At 36.2% G+C, this 14,608-nt stretch overlaps 1 non-coding gene across 1 annotated transcript; it reads right to left on the bottom strand.

Annotated features, from left to right (window-relative positions):
• Positions 1–2,127: 2,127 nt before the first annotated feature.
• Positions 2,128–2,198, bottom strand: TRNAG-CCC. The gene has a single exon. It is a non-coding gene; the product is annotated as a tRNA-Gly (tRNA).
• Between the last annotated feature and the right edge of the window lie 12,410 nt (positions 2,199–14,608).

Raw genomic sequence — 14,608 nt, forward strand, 5'->3', positions numbered from 1 at the left:
AGGGGCGGTGCAAAATAGGTTCAAGGAAAATACGTTCCCTCCACATTAAATGCACTGGCCAATGTTCTGATCATATTAATGAGAAAAGACGCTTGGACGGTGTAACCTTGATCCTCACGACTAAACAGAAAAGTAAGAGGGGACAGCTGATGGGACAGGTACATGACTAAGTACCTGACAGACCTACAAGTGGATGGCTAGGATCAACCAAGAAGGACTATATAATGTAAAAGTTAGTGTGCAAAGAGGGGGCTGGGAAAAATGGCCAAAAACCAGAACCTCCCAGCCCGCCTCCAGGAGAAAAACTCCTAAGGCGAAGACGACTTAACCATGTATGCATATCACGTAAACCCACCGTTTGGCGACCAAGGCCTAGCCTTTCAAACCCACGCTCTACAAATGATATTGTTTGGGCCTTTTTACGTGCGAATCCAACACTGTTACGGTCCGCCACGAATCGTGTCCTTACAAAAATTTTTAATTACTTTTCAAGCTTCTTGTCTTTCATTTATTTTTAAGGAAAAAAAAAATTAAAATACACCTTTGGTCTAAGAAATATTTTTTTTAAAATTTTATAAGAAAAGAAAAAATAACTTATTTTTTTAATAGTTTTTATATTTCTCATAAAAGTTGTATTAAAACTTTCCTATTAATAATTGATTTAGGGGCACCCATTAAGATGACCATATTATTAATTGAAAACTAAGGTCTAGGTTGTAATCATGCTTACACAAAGAAACATTCAAAAGCAATAATAATGAGGTGATCTTTACTAGGTAAGTGAGGTAGTCATTTCAATTTTTGCACCTGAGTATTGTTAATGAATTACTTGACACCAAAGTTAAAGAAATTAAAATAGAAATTTGGCACAAAATTATACTACAATTACAAGTTAATTTTGATTTTCATTGGATTTCAAGATAATATATATGATATCAAAGCTCAAGTAAATTAACACTTAATATATTTCAATACTAAATTATACTTAATATTTTTATTTTTGTATTAAAAAGAAAACCAATACAAAAAAAGTATTGTCTTTGTTAAATTTTAACTAAAACCATGAAAATTTCAAATTATTTAATTTATTTCAATTAACTCTCTTAATGAGTTTCTATTATAACTAAAAGTAAGATTCGAGCAGATTGAGCGATTGTTGTACATGCCTAAGTGGCACAACTTTTGTTGCAAAATTTAGAGAAGGGAAGCGATTATTTGCTAGGTGTTTTAGTTCCATTTATGCCAATGGGAGATTGGCTCGACTATGCTAGGCCGGCAGCTCGACAAGAGTATCTTATCTAATAAAGAAATAGCTCGAGCTAGATCAGTCTAACATGGTTGGAAAACAATGGAATTCCACAAATTCCTCATATCGAAAGTCATTTAAATCCCAATCAATCATTGGGATTCATGGGATGGATCGTTATTGCTATGAGACATTTCCATAAGAGTGAAGAACATGCCATGTTTCAAATTTGAAAGTCCAAGCTTGGATAACAAAGTGAATTTCACCCACAACCACAAGCACAAAAAATGGACAATTAATTGAAAAACATATAAAAATCTTTGCCGTTAATCATATCCACTTGGTAGTTGGTAGACTATAAGAAAATACTTAAGCATTAAAGAGTTACTTGTTGATCCAATTCCTGTAACTCTTTACATGTTCTCCGTTCTTGTTGACTAGTGTTTATGAATGGACTGAGGTCATTCCAATAATCAATTGTATCACCGTGAAAATATGAGAAGTCAAGCCTCTAGTTAATTTTTCATCTAAATGCTTTATAAATAGTATTTTTGAACATTTATAAACAATGTAAAATTGCAAAGTGTATGAACTATGACAAGTGGGATGGCATGTACATAAACTAATCTTTCTTCTTGTTAAAAAAAGGGGAAAAAAATTGAAAGATCGAAACAAAGTACTGTAATTGATTACTTGGTTTTTTTTTTTTTTTGCTGAATAATTGATTACTTGGTTGTTCACAAACCTGTCTGCTGCCTTACATTCAAAGCTATTGGCCCTATTGGTGGATTTCCCTTCTAGTTCAGATATTTGTTTCCACTTCCTTGGGCCAGAAATTATGTTTCATAATGAGTAAAAAATAGCAAAATAGAGAGAAACTATGCGCATCCAGGGAATCGAACCCTGGTCAGTACCGTGGGAGGGTACTATGATACCACTACACCAGATGCGCTTCTCGTTGTCAGTCATTGTGCTTATTAATAAATAACAAAAATTTATTTCCAACCGGTTCTATTTTTATCCATACTGTAGGTGCACTCTAGCGAGTTAAATTTGGTTAAGGCATCTCCAACTGTCTTTGTATAGCTATTTTTGGAGCACCAAAGGCTATTATTCATACTCCAGTCGATTCTCCAAACGTCCAAATTCTCCAAATTTATTTTTAAAGTTGCTACAGTGATTCTCTTAATTTAGAGCACACTGTAGCAACTCCAAACCAATTTTTCTGCTTAAAATATTATCTCAGTTACTATTATATCAATTCTTTCTCTCTCCTCCGGATTTTTTTTTCCCTCTCATTCTCTCCGTTTCTCACATAATCCAAACACAAAACACAAAACAAAATCCAATTCTTAAAATAAAGTTGAATTAGAACAAGCAAATATGGAAAAAAAAAAAATTCATAACAATTCTTTCTTTCAAACATCTCTAAAAACTCAAGCATAATCAAAATACAACTCAAAAACATAATCTTAAAATTAATCAAACCATAACAATAAAAGCTAAAAAAAAAAAAAACACAAGCTATCTACCATCTGGGCTGCGTTGGGAGGAAGAAGAGCGGCGGCGGCGGAGGACGACGAGCAGCGGCGGCAGAGCGGAGCCATCTAACCCATCTGTTCTTTCTCTCTCTACCTATTTCTCCGATTCTTATTACAATGAAAAAAAAAGTTGAGAAAGAGAACTGGAGAAAGAAAGAAAGACAAAGGGAGGTTCTAGAAAGTGGAAAGTAGAGAAAACAAAAAGGGAGAGGATGGGATATATGGGTATACGTGTGTGGGGGAGAAAAATCAAGAGAAAAAAGAAGAAGAAACGTATGGATGATAGAATAGAAAGAAAGAAATGAAAAATAATATAAAAAAAAGAAATGATAATTTAGAAATTCTATCACAATATTTTCACAATAAATTTTAAGTAACATATTGTTATTAGCTAATATTGGTAAGTAAAAATATAATTTCAGCAGTGGGTTCAAATTAGAACTAGTAACAATTTTTCACATAAGATTTTGATGTGATTCTTATGAAAGTATTGCGAAAAATGTTGTGAATATAACACTTTCATTGAAAAATATAATTGTTGGGAATGAATATAGAAAGAATAAATGATGATAAAAAAAATAAAGAATAAATGAAGAAATAATATTTAAATGAGATAGAGAGTGGAATAGAGAATCTGTTGGAAATTGTATTTGAAAAAGTGGGTAGATAAAAGTTAAATGTTACTGTTCATTCTCCAAACAGTATAAAAATTTGGAGAAGCTACTGGAGATGCTCTAAGATAGTCAAGCAAGCTAATGCGCATGCATGAACAATCAATATTTGAAAGTTGAGCAATTCTTTATCAAAGTCCAACCAAAACTTTGAAATTCAATGGTTAATCTTTTAAAAAAATCCATATTGTCCAGGGTTTGCTAAAAAAAGTTGAAGTGCAGGGTGATATAAATGGGGTGTCGATTTGCCGTAATGGTCCTAAAGTATCCCATTTTTTTTTTTTTTTTTTTTTGCTGATAATAGTGTCCTATTTTGTCGAGCCAAGGAGGAGGAATGCCAAACTATTCTAGATTCGTTAGCAATCTATGAAAGAGGGTCGGGGCAAAAAATTAATAGATAGAAAACCAATATTTTCTTTAGTTCAAATACTCTTCCACAAGTTCAAAGCAATATCCAGCAACTCCTTGGGGTATCGGCCATTCGGCAATATGAGAAATATTTAGGTTTGCTGGCTTTAGTGGGGAGAGCTAAGAAACAAAGTTTCATCTACCTAAAGGAGAGGGTTTGGAGGAAGCTCCAAGGGTGGAAGGAAAAAATTCTTTCTCATGCAGGCAGAGAAGTGTTGATAAAATCGGCGATTCAGGCTATCCCCACATATACAATGAGTTGTTTCAAACTCCCTAAGGGGTTGGTGAAGGAGTTGGAGGTTTTGATTAGAAAATTTTGGTAGGGATAGTAGAAAGGTTCATTGGGTGAATTGGAAGCACTTATGTGAGGCCAAAGAAGTTGGGGGTTTGGGCTTTAAAGAGATTGAGAAGTTTAATGACTCATTGTTGGCTAAGCAGGTGTGGCGCATGATAAACAACTCAAACTCCCTCTGCCACAGGGTATTTAAAGCAAGATTTTTCCCGGATTGCTCAATCCTAGATGCCAAAGTCTCTACCATTGGTTCATATGCATGGAAGAGTATTCTAGGAGCTAGAGATGTGATCCGTGGGGGTATGATGTGAGGGTAGGGAATGGGCAAGATGTGAGAATAAAAGAGGACAGATGGCTTCCGATTAAATCCAATAGAACTGCTATATCACCCTTTACTTCAGTCCAACCCGACACAAAGGTGTGCTCTTTGATCAATCATGAATTAGGAATGTGGAAATCTGATGTGGTGGAAAGGCTTTCCCTCCCCCATGAAGCTTCCTTGATTTTGGGAATCCCTCTGACTCTTCGAATGCCTCCTGATGATATTACATGGGGTTTAACCTTAATGGTATTTTTTCAACTAGAAGCGCCTACAAAATGCTAGTTGCTTTGGACAATAGTGGTGAGGCAAGTAGCTCTTCCCCTGATCCCCAGCTGAAATTTTGGAAGAGTTTATGGTCCTTAAGGGTGCCGAACAAAGTGAAACACTTCGCTTGGCGTGCTTGTACTGACGCCCTCCTCACAATGGTTAATCTCTAACATAGACATATCAGCACCACTGACCTCTGTGAGCAATGCACGACTAAACCCGAGGACACCCTTCATGCATTGTGGGCGTGTAGCAAGTTGGAAGAAGTCTGGCGCACTCTGTCTTGGACTCTTCTTGCTGCCCAGGCCCGCCCACTGACCTTTAACGCTTTATTGGATTGTTTTTTGCAGGTGAAGGACAATTTCAGAAAGGAGATTTTTATAATGACAGCATGGACAATATGGAACCGTTGAAACGCTCTGAAATTTGGGCGTCCAACGATACCGGTAGCCAACATCATCCCAAGAGCAGGTTCTCTTCTTCAGGAGTTCGTGTCAGCTCAAGAAGTTCTAGACGAGTCCCCATCTGTTACGGTCTCATCTCAGTGGCAACCTCCGGAGTTCCCATACTACAAAGTCAAGTTCGATGTGGTGGTTTTCAAAGCAAGCTCCTCAGCTAGGATTGGCGTGATCATCCGAGACAGCAGTGGCAATGCAATTGGTGCTCTCTTAGTCCCAACCCCACTCTCTAATTCAACTGCAGTAATGGAAGCGCTGGCTTGTTGAAGGGTGGTTCTATTCACCAAGGAAATTGGGCTCAGACGAATAATTGTTGAAGGTGATTCTGCAGTGGTCATTCAGGCTGTCATCCAAGGCAATTCAATGTCAGCGGAGTATGGAAACATTATTGAAGATATCAGGATTCTAGCTGCTGATTTTGATTTTATTCATTTCATTCATGTCAAACGCAACTGTAATGTAGTTGCTGATGCTCTCGCCAAGAAGGCTAAAGTTTTACCGGACCTAGTTGTTTGGCTAGAGGATGTACCAGAGGACATTGCTCCTCTCCTTTTGTTTGATGTTCCTTAATTAAGTTTTTCTTCCCTGGACCTCATGGTCCGGGTTCTCAAAAAAAAAAAAAAAAAAAACTTGTGGCTGTGGTGAGTGAGCATCACTATGTATTTTAGTTTTAACCTGTTTGCTATTAAAAAAAAAAAGTTTGCTAGATTTTCAAATACTAATATTTGTTTGGTTGAGCGTTGAGGTGTCGTTTGAAAAAAAATCCTAGGGGAAAAAAATAGTAACAATAGAAACAATGGGTGAAGTTTTGTTGTTACTTGGCATTGGCATCAACCTCTCTCTCTCTCTCTCTCTCTCTCTCATATATAGTAGTACTTTAAAAGAGTCTAGAAGTATTCTTGAAAAAAAAAAAGCTAAATTATTAATTTATTCTACCAAGTAGAAAATAAAATACAATTTAATCCTCCATAAAAAAAAAAAAAACAAATACAATTTAATCCGTCAATTATTAATTGTGCGAAATTATGTTATCAAATTTTAAAATCAAGTTAATTTCATCTTAAAAGCTCATTTTCATTTAGATTTTAACCGAGAGAAATACTATGTTCACAACACTCTCACAATAAATTTTAAATGATAAGTTGTTATTAGTTGTTATAGGTGGACAAAAAAATAAAGTTAGTTGTGAATTTAAATTAGAATTAATAATTTATAATTTAAAATTTGTTATAAAAATGTTATAGATGTATTGAAAACTAATGTACGTGACAAATTGAACATACATTACAAGATTATTGTAAAAAGTGTAAAATGTTAAAAATCAAGTCAAATTTCAACTAATAATTTTGTTAAAATATGAATTGTGAGGAAACCAAAGATGGCATTGACTTCTTTTTTTTAATAATCGATAACACAGTTATAAAGACAATTTGAACAACAATACGCTCGTTAAAGGAGAGTCGGCTACATTATTTTTATTTTTATTTTTTTTGAGAGAGAGTCGGCTACATTATTGAATTACAAATCTTTTGACATAATGATATCTACTTAATTTTAAAAATGGAGTGACTATTAAATTCACAAAATTAACAATTGTGATCAAAATTCCAATAATTATAGAGAAAAAATTTGAACAATAATTCTGCTATTAAAGGAGAGACGACTACGTTATTGAAATATCTACTTTTTTTTCTTCTTTTTTTTTTTGCTAAACTATTGAAACTACTTTTTTTGAGAAATATTGAGATATCTACTTGATTTCAAAGGTTGAGTGACCATTAAATTCATAAAAGTAACAATTGCGATCAAAATTGAACTTTGTCCAATAATTGATAGCCAAATTAGTAATTTGACCAATTCAAAAAAAGAAAAAAGAAAAAACTATATATATTTGCAGCTTCCGGTCACTGATAAAACAAAACAAAAAAAGGCATTGGTCGGTTACATTTTGCAAAAAACAACACATCGATTCTCACAAAGATTCTACTCTCTCTTTCTCTCTCTCAGCCTCTGACAAATTCGCAAGGAAGAAAAAGAAAAAGCAAAAAGCAAAAAGCAAAAGCAAAAGAATAATGGAGAAAGAGAACAACAACGAAAACAATAGCAATAGCAGCAGCAGCAGCAACAACAACAACAACAACAACTGGAGCATGATAACGTGCGACAAGCTGGACAGGGTGGCGAACTGGGTGGGGTCCAACGTGGCCTCCGCCTTCTTCGCCTCCTTGGAACGCTGTTCCTGCATCAACCTCAGCACCACCGATCTCGACGACAGCGACGGCGCCGACGAGTCCCACGATCTCCCTCTCATCTTCTCCAACGACAGCCACAGCCACAACCCCAATCCTAAACCCAACCCTGTCGTCGCCGCCGTTTCCAATTAGCTCCCACGCACACGATTCTCTCTATACATATAGGGGTTTGTTCATTGTTTCTTTCTGCTACTTTAAAAAAAAAAAAAAAAAAACCAATTTCAATTCCCTTCACTGTGTTTCATTTCTTCTCTTTCAATATGGATTGTACTTATGCGTACGCACGCTTCTATTATAGGAAAAAAAAAACAAAAATATATATATGGGGTTTCGATTTGGTGCGATGATTGATTGATAATTTCTGTCGAATTGGATTGGGAATTTTGAGATCTTACGAATTGTGGGTTGACTCAATCTATGTGAGTTGGATTATGACTTGAATTCCTTTGTTTGATTGTGGATTTTATTTTTCTCCATTGGGGTTTGTGGATTTTGTAATGTTGAGCTGCATAATTTTTAGTTTAGTTCTGTAATTCTTGTAAGCTAATTTTATGTGAATGGTTTGTTCTTTTTTCTGTGTGTTTCCTTACTCAGAGGAATTAAAATCTTTTTGTTACTAATAAAATGCAATTTGCTTCTGATGCTGGGTTTAGAATCTACCGGTGTTCTCCTTTCTGTTGCTTCTTTTTGGGGGAAATTTGCAATTCTATGGCATTTGTGTTGGCACCTATGTTTTGGGTCCTAGTTATTCTTCAAAGGTTGAGAGTCTTGCATTAGATATTTGGTTCTTTATGGGGAATGCGTGACTGAATAATACCTTTGAACATTTGATTATGTATTGTAATTGGCTTTCCCTTCTCCTTTTGGTTACCATGGTGAGTGAACTTCTCCAATTGCATTTGTTCCCTGTCATTGAACCTCGAGGGGTAGCACAATCAACCTTGGATCGCATCTTATGAAGTGTAGGTCCTTAGGGCCAAAACTTGTATTCAAAAAAAGAATCCGTCATTTTATATGTCCCATTTTTAGCTTTGTTTTCCATGGTATATATCTTGAACATGCTCTGTTCGGCTGCAATCAGAATGGTGTTCCACCACATATTTTCCAATAATTCCATGAATCCATAACGATAATGTAAATGAACTTATGAATATATGCATACATCTGCCATTTTAATGTTGATATATGGATCCATTAAATTATTGGAAGTCAATGATGACTTGCCAATTGTGCTAGGCACTTCCTTCCCTTATAAGTAATTGAGTTTTGTGTATTGTACTGCTTTTGACCTGGTCCATGGAAGTCAGTGATGACTTGCCAATTGAGCTAGGCACCTGCTCCCCTTATAAGTAATTGAGTTTTGTGTATTGTACTGCTTTTAACCTGGTCAAAACCTGAATCCATAACTGTAACGTAAATGAACTTATGAATATATGCATACATATGCCATTTTAATGTTGATATATGGATCCATGGAATTATTGGAAGCCAATGATGACTTGCCAATTGAGCTAGTCACCTCCTTCCCTTATAATTGCTAAGTGGAGGGTGAGGTCGTGGGTTTAAGGCTCATCGGGTGCGTGTGTTTTTTACCAATAAAAAAAGATGGAAGTAGATGATGATTTACTTCTACTTATGCAATATGGCTGGGCTAGAAAGCTTTTGACCTTTTTATCCTCTTCAAATGGGAAAACAGAGAAAGAAAGTTAAGAAACTAACAGGTCATGTACTCTTGTAGTTAGGTTGGTTTTGATTTTACCTCTTTTCTCTTATCTGGTCCCTAAAGCAATGAGACTTCTGGTATTGTTGCTTTTCCTGGCCATTACAAAACTTAAGTACATTTCCTTAGGTGTTGTACATTAGGTTCCCCCATTAAATTCAAACACAGCTCTATTGAATTTAATTTTCCTTGAGAAAGATAACAATGTTTATATTGTATCAATCAATGGCCATGTGTTTGATTTTAATTGGGGAACCTAATGCACAACACCTAAGGAAATGAACCTAAGTTTTACCATTTTTATTTATGTATTGAGCTAAAGTGTTGAATCTTAAGAGTCACAAGAGTCATTACAAGTAGAAATATATATGTAATGTGGACATTTTGCTCATGTGGCATTGAGCTCAAACATTGACATATTTCATGGATGGAGCATCCAATGCATGTCACTCTGTAGACTTGAAATGATTATCACTGTCTTGATCAGTTTATGTGCAGTGTAACGTAGCCAGAATCTGTAGTGGCATTAAGAGGAAGAAAAGTTTCTCTGGAAGGGAGCTTTTCTCCTCAGTCCTGAGAGGAATTTTTTCATTAACATATTATATGGATATTTACGTAGGGTTCTGCAGTATGGTGGATTCTGGGTATACACAGAGGAATATGGAACCTACTTTCCATCTGTATTGGGGATGAAGAATATATGCTTTCTTTGGAGAATTGACAAAGAATATATCAGAATTGAAGCATTTTTCTAGTATGATGTGGCTTGAGTTTCATGTGATATTTAGTCAATTTCTGAGGCCCTTCTCTGTTTACAGTCACACACGGGGGATTTATTTCCCCTCTAAAACTCCGCCATAGCACAACACACACAGAAAAATGGTTTTCTATGCATGAGCACAACTTACTTAACCCGTTGAACATGAATGCCCCTAAATTACTTGACAATTAGTTTTGGCAGGTGGTGTCAATTGTCCATAGATTTTACTGGTAGAGGCGAGTCTAAAGAGTTCTTCTTTAGAAAGATTCCGTACATTGTTAAAAAAAAAAGTCAGGAGTTGGTTGGCAAAAAGTGGTGGAAACAAATGTGGATTGAAATCTTGACATTAAAATGATAATTTGTTAAAAAATAATGTCAAGAGTTGGTAGGCAAAAAGTGGTGGATACAAATGTGGATTGAAATCTTGACATTAAAATGGTAATTTGTTAGGCTTAGTGGCTTGTCATGGTGATCTCGAGTTATTCAAATTTAACCAAAGGTCTTAGCTGCAAGTGCAACATCTGACAAAATTAATAAAATATTTTCATATTCTGTCAATGTTTCTTGTAAAAGCTATTGCTCCATCCTACTCGTTACCTAGAGCCCTAACTTTGTAATGTCTGATTCTCTGAAGAACTGAAGACAATCTGATAAATAAGCATTGCATATGCCAATAAAAATGTTTTCCATACCAGTAGAAAACAATGGGCTGTGGAAGATTTTACCACTGATTTTAAACTGAAGCAAATGTATGTACGGGCTTTTGTTATACAACAGTCAACAGATGATTGCTTTAACAGCGTAACTACAAAAAAAGTGTCATCTACGACTGAAAAGTGAAAACAAGTGGAAAAAGGGAAATGAAAGCCCACATACATTTAAGTGTCACAAGTAAAACTCACTTTGCAGATAAAAATAAACCGGCAAAGTCTGAACGTCGCAGCAGCAGCTGTATACTAAGGCTTGCGACACATATTTTTTCCCGTTTACAACTAAATATGATTGCGAAAGCAGAAACATCAACATCAATCTAGCCACGCAAAAATCACTTATCTTTATGGTCTCTCCAGCAAATGAGCATCAAGATGCAGCGGCGGATGATGTACAGCCTTGCTCGCTTCTCTTTCAAAACCCCACTTGAACTTTGAACTTTGCATCGTCTCCTCAGCCGAAAAGCCTGCCATCCCATGCTCCTTAATAATAAGTCTCCCTCCAGCTCCCTCTCTCTCTCTCTCTCTCTCTCTCTCTCTCTCACAGTTGCTTTTTTACAAAAGAACTTATTATTATTATTATTAGTAGAACATCAAGAAGAAAAGCAAACCTTAATAATCACTTGTGGGTCCCTCTTTCATTGACTGGTCCTAGCTTCCTTTTTTCTTAATACTATTTACAGAGAAATTTGTGGGAGAGGTTACAGTAGTTGGTTACATTGTTTTGTCTTTGCATGAGTGCTGCGTTAATTTGATTGAGGCTGGTGTTAGGAATGTTGTACTTGTGGCATCCTTAGAAGCTCTGCTGAGGGCTTTAGAGCCAGGTTTCAGCTTTCATATGATGCCTTTTGGCTACAGTGTCTCAGCATTTGGGGAGGTGTCTATGGTCTATACTTAATTATTACCTAGCTACCTCTTTGTTATTATTATAGTAAGCTGATGAGGTCATTAATCAGTGAAGAAGTCTTTTGGTGTCAATCTTCACCATCACCTACTTTGGCAGTACATGAAGATGGTGACTGACTGGTGAGGGCTGCCTTGTTGTGTAATCAGGATCTAATAAAAGGGTTGTCATTTTTTTAGCCTAATCGTTATCCATCCAATGCGAGTATTTATTCATTCCCTGTTTCAGCTGAAGCAGAAAAAATTATTTTATGAGACCGTCTTACACGGCCACTTTTACATTCATAATATATGAGTTTCACAAGTGATGAATGTTATGTGAAGAAGATACACTTTGTTGATTCAATAAATTGTTTTTAATTCATTCTCTTCTTTTGCACTGAGTAGAAAAAATTATTTTATGAGACTGCATTATAGAATGCTTTTCAAAAAATTATTTTATGAGACCGCATTATAGAATGCTTTTCACATGATATGTAAGTCCCACAAATGGTGTGGGACTCATCAAATGTGTGAAGAACCTTCCATGAGACAGTCTCATGAAATTCTTACTTTTCTAAAACTTTGAAAATCTTATAAAAGCAAGGTAGTCAATACCGTACCGATATGCATATCGGTAGGGGTGTCCATGAGTCGGGCGGGGTCGGGTTTGTGCCCAACCCGGAACCGATCCGACTTAGTCGGGTGGATTAAAATATGACCCGAAACCAACCCGGACGACTGGCCGGATTTTTCGGTTCGGGTCTTGTTGGTTTCGGATTGTATTGGGTCGGTTTCGGGTTTCATCGCCGAGGTCGAAATCTGGCCGATTCGGCGAGATCTGGCCGGATCCGACGAGATCTGGCCGGATCCGTCGAGATCTGGCCTAGATTTCGTCAGATAACGTCGAGATCTCGTCGTATTTGATCTGGTATGCTGAATATTTCGTCGGAAACGTTAAAGGTATTGGAGATTTGGTCTGGGTTGCTTAATATTTCGCCGGAAACGTTTAAAGGTATCGGAGATTGGTTTGGATTGCGTATTATTTCGCCGGAAACGTTAAAGGTATCGGTTCGGGTCGAGTTTCACGGGTTTTGAAATGCAAAACCGCCAACCGACCCGCCGGGGGTCGGGTTTGACAGTTCGGAACCCGCGTCCGACCGCCGGAGTCGTCGGATCGGGTGGTGGCGGGTCGGAATCGGGCGAGTTGGCCGGGTTGAGTGGGTCACCGGGTCTCCTGGACACCCCTACATATCGGTATCGAAACATCAACATTTCGTACTGGTTTAAATACAGGCCGTACCGGCCATACCAGCCAATTTCGGGCAATACCGGCTAGTACAAAAAAAAGTTTTTTATTTTATTTTTTTTAATTGATACTAAAGTCTAAAACTATGAATAATTAGTTCTGAATTGAGGAAATGTTTGATGGTAAACTTTTATATTTATTATAATACACACACACACACACACACACACACATATATATATATATATATATTATTTATAAATATAAAAAATAGTAGTAAACCCGAAACGGTACACCGGTATTGACCAGTATCCGAAATATATCGTATCAATGGCCAAACCGGTACAATCTCTGGTATGGTATTGACTTCCTTACATAAAAGTAGAATTCAAATTTCCTTTCAAGTTGTTCTTATTGGATCCAAAGGAAAATGAAAATGTGGCAACTAGTGGGCTCATGGATTACTATTAGGTCTATTAGTGTTAGCTAATTTCATGTCAGATATTTTCTTAGTAATTTACAAAATTTTCATGTATTGAACTTCATTTGAGTTGTAATTGCATTGATACAAGAGGATCAAGAGTTAAAGTTGGTAGTGCAACAATATGTACCTCGCTCAAACAAAATCTTATTGTCAGGCAAATTTTGAGCGAGTTTAATAGATTTCAAAAATTAGTTAGGTAGAATGTTTCGCTTGAAATTCGATCGAGTGAGGTGGCACTTGAGAAAAACTTGTTAGCCTTTTTCTTCGTTGTTCTCAAATCCAATTGCACATCTTTATTGTCTCATGAAGCCATGAAATCTCACCCTAATTCAAAGTAGAGAGGAGAGATTACCCATTCCATTGTAGAGAAACTCAGAGTAACTTTCATACCTTCACCCTCTCCAAATTACCTTACACATTGAGAGGAGATCAAATCCAACACTCCCATTTACCCTTGTGAGCCATGGATTGAGTGATTGGTGCTAGAAATCACAAAGATTATCTCTAAACTTTACACACTGATACACCATAAATCCAAAAACCTGGTGAATGTGTGCGCTTGTAAAGTGTGATTAATACAATGTCACAACATGAATGAAAAAAGAAAATCACATGTATTAATTCCAATTCAAATACATCCAATATTAGTGGTCAATAATACTATAATGGTCTACATAATCCCAAACTCTTAACATGAGACACATAAGTATCTAGAAATTTAGGCTTTGTCAGAGAATCTACTAGACTAAAACCTCGTAGTGATATATTTGAGGTCTACTTAACGACCATATCTTGTATGTAGTGATAATATGATATCTATGTATTTGGTAATTCAATGATATTTGGGATCCTTAGTATAGACAACAGCTGTCATACTACCACAATATATGGTCACAAGATTATCAGCATATGTGACCATATGTAATTGCTAAAAGAATTTCCTCAACCAAGTTGCCTCCTAAGTAGATAGATCAATCCATGGTTGCTCTGTACTAATCTAACAAATTGCTCCTTTACAGAGCAAAAATGCTTACCTCAATATTGTGGATTTATGCTTAGCTAGATCACTACTCGAATATCACTATAACCAAATAAGCACAAATCTCCATTTGATAACCAAGTGTGTCAACTACTATTCCTTTGAGGTATCAGTGTATACTGTTTGATCAATTTCCAATGAGCAAGTTTGGGATTTGATAGAAAACTATTGGCAAATCCAAAGATAATAATATACATCGAGATCGAGTTTAGTACACATCATAGCGCATATTAGACTACCCACAACACTAGAATATTTAACACCCATCTCTTACCTTTTTTTTTTCTTTAGTTTTGGGACACATTTC

Source organism: Quercus lobata, chromosome 8 (genome assembly GCF_001633185.2).
Source record: "Quercus lobata isolate SW786 chromosome 8, ValleyOak3.0 Primary Assembly, whole genome shotgun sequence".
In the NCBI taxonomy this organism is placed as follows: Eukaryota; Viridiplantae; Streptophyta; class Magnoliopsida; order Fagales; family Fagaceae; genus Quercus; species Quercus lobata.